Below are 10,221 nucleotides of genomic sequence, written 5' to 3' on the forward strand. Positions count from 1 at the left end.
TTTTGTGTCACCCCGTGGTGCAGCATGTGGGGATGTCACCCAGGTCACACTGATCCCGAGGAAGGCTGGGAGGTGAGTGACAGATCATCTGTCTGAGCAAGGAGCAATGCCAGCTCCCGCCCGACCTCTCGGCTGCCCTGGCTGTGGGGTCGCACCCCACACCCTGGTGCTCACAGCCTTCCTTCTGGGCAGGGGCAGAAATCCAGCCTAGTCAAAAGCCTGGAAGAGAATATAATCCCTTTCCCCTCAGGGATCACATTTCTACAGAGGAGTGGTGTGTGTTGTTCAAATATTGCAAAAGAATCTTTTTTACTTTGCTCTGTTTTTGTTTTGGTGTGGTTTGGTTTTTAAACTAATTGTTGCAGAGGGTTTCTGAAGGAACAAATGTCCATCCAAAATAACCTGATTTTCCCGTATTCAGAATGCAATTGCCAAAATTGTTCTCCAAGAGAGAGGGAGATTACAGACCCTTACCATAAGAAATAGATGGAATATTTCACTAGATAAAGGAAAAGCCAAATTAGAGCTCTCAAAGGAAGGAACCGCTCCTGATTCTGCCAGAGTTTACTGTGAGCAGCTCCCTCCTCATGCCAGGCCTCTGCACTTCAGATCTGCAGCAAGCAGATAGCTCACTCAGTACTTTTTTTCTTTATTTGGTAGTGGGTCCTAGGTGCCTTTTCCCCTCCTGCTAGGTGAGCATTTTATGAACGAACATAGTGCTACCACAAATAGCCTGTAATTTCAACACTCATCTGGATGGATGAAATCCCTCCAGCTGTTGCACTGCTCAAAGTCATACACAGAAATCTCACAGAAAAGATTAAACCCACGAGGTAAGGCAAGGGGTAGCCTTATCTCCTTAAAGCTACAATGTACTGTAAATAATGTACAGAACCCAGCTTCTAAAATTACCACTACAGGATTGCTCATCTCATCTTACGTTTCATCGGGATCCTGTGATCTTCCCACCTGCCAACATCCTGTTACCAGGAGAGGGGTGTATGTGAAGTTTGTGCAAATGGTCATGTACTTGCTTGGATTCTGGTGCCAGCAGAGACATTCATGTGCCTTCCATGTTAACGTTACATCGTAATAAATACTGACATTGCTATAGAACCCACAGTGTTTGCGCTAAGCACTGCTCACGAGAAAAGCAAATCGATGTGTGTCCCAGCTATGTTTCTTCATTAGCCTCGTTACCTTTCCCAAGTCAATGGCTCCTGAGACAGAAAGAAAGACAGCATCAACAGGCAGGATTTTAAATATGGAATACCTAAAAGCACGAGCTCCATGTTTAGGCACTTAAGGGAAGACGCGTGATTTGCAAAGAGGCTGAGTGATGACTTATTTGGAGCTGTGAGACGCTGCGAACTTTTGAGAACCTGACTATAATTTAGAACTTCATCTTGCAGACTGAATTCAGTGGAAGCTTTGGCATTGACTTCAAAGGGCACAGGATCAAGCCCTTATTTAGGGTCTCAAAATACAAAATTAGGAGCCTAAATTTAGGCATCAATTTTTTAATACCTTGACCTATGTTAGTAATACCCTTCATCTAATCCCTCTGTTTGACCTGAAAAGAGAGGAATGTCAGTAACTCTTTACCGACTCGCCTAAAAGAACCTGCGGCTGACAAGGGGGAAATGCAAGAAACGCATTCCCCACACTTCGTTTATTTTTTCTCCCCTCTCTCAGATCCCCAAAATAACAGCCAGAGCAATGTTAGCGGAGGAGCTCAGGCCCACTTTGAAACTGGAACAGGAAATGTGAGAAATGTGGATGTTAAAAAACAAATCAAACAAAACAATATTTTCTTAGAATTCCATCTTGTGGGCAAGTCTGGGGGTAATCTGGATTTGGATAATCTAAATTAGGAGAGAAGTCAGGAAAACAAAGAGTAATTTTAAACATTTTAGTGCCAGAGCTATTTCTTAACACACGGCTCACTCTCTGATTTCAAATATAGTCCCTCAGCGCTGAGCAGGGAGAACAGCACAAAGAAAATCAACGTCTTGATCCAGCCCTCTAACAGACGTGGAAGAAAGGCCAGAATGGAGTGAGTTGTTGAAAAAAGCAGCCAGGTGAATGGTTCCTAAAAGTCCTGAGGTATTTCAGGTGCTTCCTTCCCTGTAGGAAATCACAGGGACGCAAGATGCAATAACCAGGCTATGGTCAAGTTGGCTGCAGCATGGTCACAAGACAGCAAATCTATTAACCACACGATCCTTATTATTGTGATTATTTTTGTGTTGTTGCACTAACACGGAAGGGAGAAGCTGTAGATGTAACAAAAGGTTGCTCCTCTGAGATGGTTTGCCAACGCTCCCTCTGCTGTGGTATAAATAGAATACACGCAGTGGGCACGGGCAGTGCGCTAGTCTTGTATTTGCAAGCATTAGAGATGCCCATGCACCACCCACTGGCAGTTTCACTTGCCTCTGTCACTCAGGAGTTTGTCCAAAGATTTTCAGCTCCTGGAAAGAGAGAAAAATGTTCATGAACACACAGCACCACCACTCACTTTGTCCTTCTGGTTGGTTTTGTACCCTCGGTTCTTCTCTCATAGTCGACAATTACAGCAGGCTATGAGGAGTTGCTCTCCTTTCATTCTCTCCATCTGTATTTTCGTCTCTCACTGGATGTTTGTGTGATCCTTTTGCAGAAAGCAGCAGAGGAACTGACAAGCAAGTGGAGGTAACAGGACAGCTCCCCGGCGCTCAGCAGGGATGTTTTAATATCTACAGAGTGATCAAGAGACTGAAACAGCTCTTTTCCTGCCGAAACTACATGTAATGTCAGCCTAAACGTACAGACATCTTGACCCTGACTTATGCATCCCTAGCTAACAGAGCTGGTAGGAATATACACAGGCAGTTATTGCAATAGTACTTCACCTTACACTTACATCACAGTCCCTGGAGAAGCGTCTGATGGGGCAGCCTTATGTATTAAATAGTTTCCTGGAGGGAAGAATTTATTTGGGCTCATTTATTATCATTTGTCCTAGAGTTCATATTTTACACTCTGAGCATAGGGAGCAGGTGTTATTCATGGCTACGGCTCTAAGAACCAAAGCCTAATTTCAGAGAAGCTGTTCTGTTGTTTGAGGTTGATCACTTGATGTTTGTCCCAGGTGCTGGACACATGTTGCTTGCTGAAGAAAGTATGAATTGGTCTCAGATTTCAATGTTTTGGTAACTACCAAACAAGAATAAAACTAAACTCAAGCATCTTTCCCTCCTCTGCAAATCAAGTGGCCGTTAGCAATCTTGACTTGAACAATAAATAAAGCTGTACAACAATCACATCAGAATCACATCAATGAGGCGTCAAACGAATACGGTAACAGAGGCCCACAGAAGCTGGACAGTCAGCATGTGCAGTCCTCTGCAAAGACAAGCAAACGGGTCTTCAGTACAGAGGAACCCACAAAGCGTCTATTCTGTGTGCCACGGGCCACAAAGTCCTTCCCAGTACCTCACACCGCATTTCAGAGCTGTGCAAAGGCCAAATACCACAAATGTAACGTGCCACAGAAAGACAGAAGAGCGCAAGGCTCCCTCCAAACCCTGGCAGTGTCAGACTGTGGTTTGCACCAGTACCCCACACAGCCATCAGAAGTTGTCAGTGCTTCGCGCCGAACAGGAAGGTAGCAAACCCAAACTGGTGGTGTCTATCTGACCAAGGAAACACTCCCTCCTGCCCACAGATCTGACAGCAGGATTAAATGCTGGGGACATAGGGACTGGGTCACAGATACATCTTGTCGCAAATCATGTCTTTTCTCTGGCCACTCACTCACCAGTGCTCCCCTAGAAGGAAGAATCCGCAGCAGAAACCCTGATACCTCCTTCTCCTTCTGAGACAGGAGAAACCCTTCCCACCTCCCTTCAGAAAGTGTGGGATTATTGCCACACAGGCATGGTGCCAACAAGCGCTGACCCAACCTCCTCTCAAATCAGTTTGGTGAGACTCAAAAGCCCCTCTACAATGAAAGGGGCAGATTTGGGGGTTATAACTTCCTCAGAGGGAAAATGTGGGCAGCAACTACTCACCAGCCGTTTGTGGTTCCTCATCTCAGGGTACCAGAGGGTTGTGAAATGTGTGCGTACCAAAGCGACACCCCTGCCTCTTCCCTGGCAATTAGGGTCTGAGGCAGGGAACCTCCCTGTCCCCACACACCACTTTCCCACAGGTGACTCTAGATCTCCTTGCACCATTTCCTCCTCCCACCCCCTTTCCCACAAGTGACTCGTGATTATCCCAGGCTCATCTCCACGAATGACCTGGGACTCGATCCCTTTAGGAAACTCAGCCCACTCAACCATGGAGGCTATAAACCCTGACCAAAGGATAGTCCAGACAAATCTACAGCTGGATGCCAGTTAAATATTTCCATACTGAAACTGGATTGTTATCTGATGTGTAAACCACAGACCATACACACAATTGCAAAGCTTCCATCTCAGTGGTATATTACTGTCTGGTTGTACACTCCAAAAACAAGCAATTTTTTAAATAACAGAATTCAACAAATTGTTTTGGATAAATTGAAATTTGATAACTCTTTTGACTTGCGGTTTACACAAGGTAGTATTTCAGTTCCATCAGGACCTTAAGTAGAGCATGTTGTATACAGTTCAGTGAGCAATTTCATGAGAGCACACTGGGTTGCTCAAAGCAGAGGAGTTTTCTTGAATTCCTTCTGTCTCTGGACACTACAAATGCCCACACACCTTGGTGGCTGTCTGCCCAGAGCCACACCTTCACACCCAAAAAAAGGCTGGGCAATACTCCAACTAATAAAAGATCAAAACAAGGGCAAATAGCCAGTTAGGAGGTTCCTAAATTCTCCACCTCTCAGACTCCTGGGGGAGTACTTCCCAGCTCTAGAACTGAAATGCAGCCCAAACAACATTTCTCAAGAACAGAATTTGAGAGAGCACCTTCCTCGTCCTTGGCCAAGCTCATCAGTGTCCTCATTGCTAACTATAACTTCCCAAATTCCTGTTTCCTCTCAGCATTTCGCAACCAAGTTCTTAGGGCAAATCTCAGAGAAAGGAACTTTGGTCCAAACAGCTTCAGCTTGAAACAACACTAGTGTCAGTTCTGGGAAATCTTCATTTACACCAGCAGAACAAAACATAGCGAAGGCTTAAGACACTTGAGATGCCAGAAATGCCCCCTTTCTTACAAATATGGTATTCATAAATAAACCTACTTTCAAATAAAATTGGCAAAATCTAAATTGGGGAATAGGTTTTCTGATGTCACCAGTTCACAGAAAGGTCAGTGTTAAAAGCCCAGATGATTTAAAACAAAAACCATAGGGGCAGCTACTCACAGAGCTGCCATCTGTCAACAAAACTGAAGTTCGAACATATGATCGGTTTCATCATTCCCAGCTTATTTTCTGCTCATATAAAAGAAGGGTTTTTTTCTGGAACTAAGCTATAGGTCAAAGATCTTAGCTTCTGACATCAATAGTTTGATAGAGAAGTTGCTTTTCAATATTGTCTGTATTCCCATATATGTTATTTTTCTCCCCAAGGGGTAATACTCACTCCTCCAAAGGATGAAAGGAAGGGATGTGAGCTTGTGAATCTTCAATGAATTGAATATATTATCTCTATCCTGGTAGCAAAAAATATAGTTCAGGTTTACTCCATCCCTTTCTTGGACATTTCACGAGAGTTACACTGTGGGTGAACTACCATCTTATCCACTCACATATCCATCTGCATTATGTTGCAGGACACCACAGGACCATCAAGGCAGAGCTCCAAACCTGCACAGGACAGGGCACTCTTACCATTACAATGTGAAGCAACAGCACTCAAAAAGGGCAAGCTGCTTTCCTAACAAAGGAAAATACACAGTCCTTTCTCCCAAAAAACTTGCCATGAAGCACCTGGCAGTTTGTTTTCCCTGAAAGTGAGCCATAAACCAACTCTTACAGCCATGCATTTATATCTGGATAGCCCATGTCCAGAGCCAACCAGCTTGCACATAAAAGAGAAGCAGGCTGAGTTGGAATAAAGCTTCCCTCACCTTTTAGAAATAACAGCATGACATTTCTTTCCATCTTCCCCAAAAGTTTCAAAAGCTGCAAAACACACTCTCTACCCTGGACTAAACACTTAAGCTGCTTTACCTTTTAATGCTTGTAACATTGAAGCTCAGATGGCAAAAAGCCCCTCCTGCCCATTCAAAATACCTTGATACCACAGCTGGAGCTGTGTGACATTAATTTTTGGGGAGGTTGGCTCATATGTCTCCCAGTTGCCATGCGCAGTGCTGTGCTGGCACCCCAGGACATGCCTGACATGAGGACAAGGTAGTCGTTCTGAGGAAACATCCTGAGTACATGTCACTGGCTGGGGACCAGGCCTGTCAGAAAAACAGCTTTCCTTCACTCAACAACAGCCCAGTTAGGTGAAATAACGTGAGCTGAATCCCATTTTCAAAGAAAATGATTGCACAACCTAGTGCTATCTGTGAAAACAAACAATTAAGCAAATGAAGCAAGGCAGCGAACTCCGCACAACAATAAGTGTGTTTCATGCAGCGCTGTGCCTGGCTAGCTAGACCTGCTCTGTAGACCAGCGGTCCCACCTCTGACACTTCTGCTCACTCTCCCTCTTGCACACTTGCACATTTTACTACATTTCACTTGCATGGTTTGCTTTGACCCTTCACGGTCCTGGCGTTGTCAGCCAGAGGGACACTGCCACGGTGAATGGCTCCAGCTGCAAAGCTCTACTGAAACACCATTTGGGCCAGTGCTTTAGCTGGCCTTATTCATTCAAAAGGAAGGTAGCTTTGCAGCCTTTGAAGGAAAGAGGTAGCTTCCAGAATATAAATACCTTACTTGTTCTGAACTACAGTCCTTTCACTGATGAACACCTCTGCTGTGCGTGTACCCATGTTCCTGCTCTGGACGAAGACGCCTGAGCACACAGGTCTGGGCTGGACAGAGGGTGGATGGTGAGGAGATGGAGCAGAGGCTGCAAGAGGCAGTGCTGGTGGAGGGTCTGCAGCCCTTCACCCAAGGGCCCACACCTGGAGGATTTCATGGGAAGAAAAAAACCCGTCAGTTCACAATGTAACAGAGCACATCTGACACAGTGGAGACATGGAGAAGCCCAAGGGCTACCACCCCAGAGAACAAAATGGTTGCCAAGGGAGTTGTCTTCTTTAATAACATACCTCCTTGATGCAGGTGCAGACCATGTGCAGACTGACCTCATTGCTGGACAGCATCCTATGGTGCAGGGAGATGAGGCTGGTGGCTGCGGGCTCGTGCCAGGTTTTGGTCAAACACACTTGCCTTTCATTTTGCTCTGGACTGAGAGGTGGGAATGGAGGAGCTGCATCAGCCAGTGCCAATTTCATCTGGTCGAATGTTTGGTGTACGTGGATGAGTCAAGACTCATTAAGCAGCTGCTGAGGTTGCCTGAGCAGGCTGTGTTTTCCTTTCAACACATGCGTGTGGTTCAGAGTGCGGCCATTGGATGGACTGCCTGCTCTCCCAGGTCTGCAGTCCACCCTGGCAGGGGAAGGACTGGGAGATCATGCTGACACTTCTTTCCTGGCATCTCACCTGTACATATTTGGCCACCTTGGAGAATGAAGGTCTCTCATGGGGTCACCACTGAGGCAGGACCCCAGTGCAGTAGCAACCTCCTCACCAGACATGGCCAGGTAGCAGAAACCAGACAAGAACCAGGATGTGTGCCACACAGAGGTCCCTGGACACCAATTAGCTGGAGGCACCCAAGCACACGGCAGGAGCCAGACAGCACAGCAACTCTGTGCCATCTTACAGAAGATGGCCTCTGGTCTGTCACTGCAGACACCTTGGGGACAGTCACCTGCTGGCAAACAAGAAAAAATTACCCAGGGCAGTTTATCGCTGGCTGCTCCTTTCCCAAACCACCAGAGCATGCCTGACTCCAAAGCACTGCAGGATTAAGAGCAAAACAGCCAGTTGTGTCCCAGGAGGCTTGTGACAAGTGCATATTTCACTCTGGCCAGCACTAGTAGCACCTAGGCTAACCTGGGAGGTGATCCCACTGTGGCCAGTACACATCTGCAGGCAGAACAGAGTTGGTAGGAGGGGTCAGGGTGGACTTTCCAAAACACCTTCCTTTGGTGGAAACTTGTTCCCTATTGGTATTCTGCACTATATGAAGACTACTAACTACAGAACTAAAAATGAATTATTGATTAGTTAAGAGTCAAATGAGTGTGACTCAATGTGATTTGCTATGGGCAAACAGAATAAAGTCCAAACTGCTAACATGCAAACCTGGAGTTTTAAAAGGGCCTGTTTTCAAAGCTTTTCAGCTTTTCACAGCTAAATCAGCTGTGAGAGAAACACAAACAGAAGTGGAAGAGTTAGGAAACTGAATATTTTTATTTGGGCTATAATATCACAATTGAGAAAGAAGACTAGTTTGGAGGGAATATAAAGCAGACAAAAAAATTAAATATGTATGGATTTGTGTGTATGTAGATATGAGAAAGAAAGAGAGAAGCTGGTAGCAACAATTAATTTGACTAATAATTTAATTGATTGCAACTGTGGAAAATTGATAAGAAGATCAAAAGGACAGGAAGATATTTGTGCAGAGTAGATTTAAGGGCAATAAGACAGCTTTTTTTCAAGCAGAGTCGAAACAAGAGATCATAAAACAATTTTGGTCCACTTCTACATGGAAATAGTTGTGAAGTAATTATCCAATAATGATACAGATAATAAATGTAGCCAGCAAATAGGGCTGTTGTAGACTTTGGACAGTGACGACACATACTTTCTGCCCAATACAGACTACGGAGGTTTTTTAAAATTTAACGGAAGTGTAAGAAACCTGAAGGGAGTAATTTAGATTGAATAAACACACACAGACACACACATAAACCTAAAAAACATACCACCACACAGCATTAAAAAGAGCTGGCAGGAAAAGATTCTAAATGGCTTCAATAAGTTTTGGGAAAAGGGTTTCATAGGCTTAGAAACAGCGTGGCATTGAACCAGTATTACAATGACTATATAAAGATGATTGTGTGACACTGTAGCAGGATACCCAGAGAGCTGGTGGACCCTCCACTTCTGAGCTTTTCATTAGTAAGAATGAAATAAACAGGATAACATAATTCACATCAGTGAGCCTAAATATGTAAAAAATGGATTTGGTTAGAATAACAACTGCTTCTATCAGTGAGATTACAAGTTTGCTTGACAGAGTTAACAGGGTTGATGCAATTTACTTGGACTTCTTACAAATATTTTTGTTCGTGCCATAGGATGATACAAAATAAGCATGGACCTTATTAAATGAATTTAAAACTGGCTAACTAGTAGGTTTGAGGAAGCAATACTGTAAATGAAGAGTCACCATTTGGCAGGTGGTGCTTCAACTCCAATTCAGAAGGATATATGAAATCATTCCTATTGAAGTCTGAAGATGGCACAAAGAGGGAACTATTACGTAATGAAGAGGATATGTCTTTGGTGCAGAACAATACAAATTGCCGGAGGTCATGCAAACACAATGCATTTTAACACAGAAATGTATGACTCACAGCTGTGGAAGAAAGCAGGAGACCTCCCACCAAAAGGCGAGGTCTACCCAAGCAAGCCAGAAATCTGGAGAGAACTTGCAGATTATGGATGCATCTGCCATGATGAAATATGGTGTCAAGGGCAACAAGATCCTGGGCTGCAAAACAGGAAATATTAAACAGGAAAAGGGAGGTTGCATTATCCCAGCCTTCAGCACCTAGACAACTCAACTGCTGCTGGGATCACTGCATGGGTGGAGAGGAGTGAGAAGGGTGATGAGAAGAGCCAGAGGATGACTGCAGTACTGGAAAGGATGCCATGGAGTAGAGCTGCCAGGACACAGCCTGTTCGCTGGAAGGTCATGGGTGATTTGGTCATGGCGCGTAAGAGTCCTACACTGGAGACAGTGCTGCAATAACAAATGGCTCTCTTTGGTTTAGCAGTTACAAATATTTAAAGAGCCAATGGGGGGAAATTATGCAAGGCAATCTTGGAGATTAGAAATGAGGCAAAAACACAACTGAGGAAAACTTTGAGGAGCCCTGGGGGATTTTTTGAAAACTGGAAATCTTTCAGTCATTTATTTTCTAGAAAAGAGCTTTGATGTTTCTCCTTAATTCAAACAGGGACAAACTCAAGAAGATCCTTTG

Source organism: Patagioenas fasciata, chromosome 3 (genome assembly GCF_037038585.1).
Source record: "Patagioenas fasciata isolate bPatFas1 chromosome 3, bPatFas1.hap1, whole genome shotgun sequence".
Lineage (NCBI taxonomy): Eukaryota > Metazoa > Chordata > Aves > Columbiformes > Columbidae > Patagioenas > Patagioenas fasciata.